We start from the raw sequence: 3,055 nt of genomic DNA, 5'->3' as shown, positions 1-3,055 counted from the left end.
CAAAAGTGTGCAACCTGCCTAAATTTTACTTGCAAACACACGAATATCAGATTAAGTTATACAAAAGGAAAAAAAAAAAAAAAAACACCGTTTCAAAATGTATCTGCTCAATCCGATTTAAGTACATCAATAGTTTGTAACAGAGAAGAATAAAAGAATGAGAATTAAGATTATAGCACGAAAGAGCGTACGAGCTACGCTGAAAATTCTTTTATTACTTTATTTACGGTATTGTTAACGGTTCGAAAGCGAGTTAATTCGAATTTTTGGTCACTTCGAGTTAACATTTACTCTTGAATGGCGTTTCAAAATAGCGTACGCAGTCTCTTCCCTGTAATTGATCGTACAACATATTTAGATTGCCTGCCAATTTTGTCTCTGTGAAGCTGATTGGAACCTGTAATCTATGTACAATGCGATTCGCATAGCTCTTGAATAATAGCTAAAATCGTTACCAGTCATGATTTTATTTGATACTTTTATAACTCGATAATGTACATCACTACAATTGAAGTATTTCAATGACAGCTGACAACGGTTTAAACGTTGGCAAGGTCCGTAAGTGATGGGGCATTTATGGGCATTTTTCGATAAACGGATTCGGTGATGCTGACTGGAAATTTTCAATCATTGAGACTTTTGGCCACACAATGGAGCCGTATTACTCCCACCTGCGATTGCGACTCTTCCGGTTTTCTTTGTCCATCGAGCTGATACTGCCAAGCAGATTTCGATTACCTTGATTTCTTTTACTCAGAATAGAACACATTTCACCATTCGAATATGCTGCTGTGTTCTCCTTATTATCTTTGAACCTGTCCTCTCTCAGTGTTCCTCTACGCGTTACAACGTTCGTTCCCTTATTGAGCACTGAATTCGATGTTCCGAAATTACTTTTTAAGCGAACCGCGTCACTTCTATTTGACCGATCTTCAAACGGTGCTCGAATTTGACTTGATGACGGATTATTTGCCGACGCATTTTTGTCCGCATCCGGCGTTGAATGAATGTATTTCGATTCGGTTGTTGATTTTGACTCTTGAACAGTCTCTAATTTGTCGTTTTTACTTTCGTTTAAGATGTTCAAACCGTTTTGACTATCACTTACGTAATAACGGGATTCATCCTCAGTACCCATCATGATCGGCAAATCTGAAGGATCTTCCAAAAGAGATGCTGACTCTCCATTTATGCCAGAATGATTGTAAAAAAGTTTAGACAATATCGCCACATTGATGTGTTTTTCCTTTTTTATCGATGAAGCTTTATCTTCCTGTGTTAAATTTTCGGGGGTAACATTTTCGTTAATCGTAGTTTTTTTTTTGCCTTTTGATGCACTTTTCAGAATTGATGTGCTCTTCTGTTTCCTAACCCGTTGCGTATCGTCGCAATCGTCTTCGTTCACCGAACTCTTCGACGAAATGCTCGTACCCGAGTCGTACGTCGAATCGCTTGGAATTGATTCCTCCGATTTTTTACCGCGACCGCGATTCTTGTCGCTAGATTTTTCTTTCTTCTGCTTCATTTTTGTCTTCTTATTATCAATTTTCTTGCTTTCAGGTTCCTGAACCTTGTCGATGACTATGACTACGTTATTGGCTGACAACTCAACGGACTCTCTAGTCTTCAGTTCATCCAGACTCTGTTTGCTCACGCTGAGGTCTCCCTTGTCGTCAATGCGTATTTTGAGTTTTTTTTTACCCTCAGCATTGACCTGGTCACTGCCATCGGTGGATTCTTTGGATGGCGCCTCGTTATCCGCGCCATCATCACGACGACATCCTTTAACATCGTTCTCCAGTTTGCTCACCGCAAAGGCTTCGGGTGAAGCCGGATTTTGCCCCTCTAACGAGAGGTTGTAAGTCGTTTGAGGACTTCCGCAGTTCGGTTTAAGGTTCAACCGACGCGGATTTTGAACTTGAATCATGAACGAATTGGGCGAGTCGAATCCTCTGTCAAGATTCTCACTGGCCTGAGAAGCGTTGAACGATTGGTTGAAGCCCTGAGCACCGTGGGACTGGCATCCCTGAAAATTCCGGAGAGCATTTCCACCACCGCCGGATGAGAAGTTCTGACCGTTATTACCCGAAGAATTAACCCAGGGCATTGCGGAAGCTCTGCGTCTTTCCATTTCCGCTTCCACCTGGCTTATTTTGTTTTGAAAATTCCTCAAACGACTTTCTGCCACGACACGCTGGGAATGATAAGGCGCGTAGTTGACATTGACCCGTTCCTCGCATTCTCTCTGTCTGAGAACAGTCAGGAGTTCTCTCAGCTCAGCGTCGGACTTTATACTCAGGATCATCGGGTCCAGGTTGGTGTTACCTTCGGCCCCGATGCTCTGACATTCGGTGATGCTTCTGTTCACGAGGTTCTCAACGAAGGCTTTAAGGCTGTTCACCTTGAGCTGCAGCATCGTTAAAATCGGGACGATATTCCGTGGTGGATTGGCTAACATATGAAGATTTATCAGGCCGTTCACCTGCTGCGCGTTCCTCGTCTCGGCGATCAGCTGGTCCCTGCTCAACGCACCGATCGCCTTCTGAGCTCTTTCCATCGTCTCTTCCATCGTCGTCGTAACGTTGGAACCGGGAACTATTCTGAGGACCAGTCTAGTCGCCGCGCACGGTATCACGCCTTGGAGTGACAGAAACTGGGAAGCCAGAGCCTGCAGATTTATGGAAGAAGGACAATTGGGCTTCGTGCAAACGGTGTCGTCGCTGCCAGGAGAGCACCGATGAGTATCGTTCTCCTCAGATTTCAACTGCTGCAAATTACCCTTCGTCCTGCAGTAACTGCAGTTCACTGGGTTTCCATTCGGCGGTGTTCGGTTCTGATTTCCAAGCAAATCGTAGACCGGTAGTGTGAAGGGGTACGGGAAGCATGGCGCTGGGAAAATTGGACTTGGTACTGAGGGAGGCCAGCCGATTCCACCAACCGATGGATAGTAACCCGTCGCCTGTGGATATCCAACGTTGAGCTGTGGTTGCGGTGGAGTTTGTGGAGCTTGTTGGGGCTGTTGTTGTGGGATCGGTTGGTTGTTTGGAAGTATGAA

This window comes from Neodiprion lecontei, chromosome 5 (genome assembly GCF_021901455.1).
Source record: "Neodiprion lecontei isolate iyNeoLeco1 chromosome 5, iyNeoLeco1.1, whole genome shotgun sequence".
Classification (NCBI taxonomy): Eukaryota; Metazoa; Arthropoda; class Insecta; order Hymenoptera; family Diprionidae; genus Neodiprion; species Neodiprion lecontei.
This window is presented reverse-complemented; position numbering follows the sequence as displayed.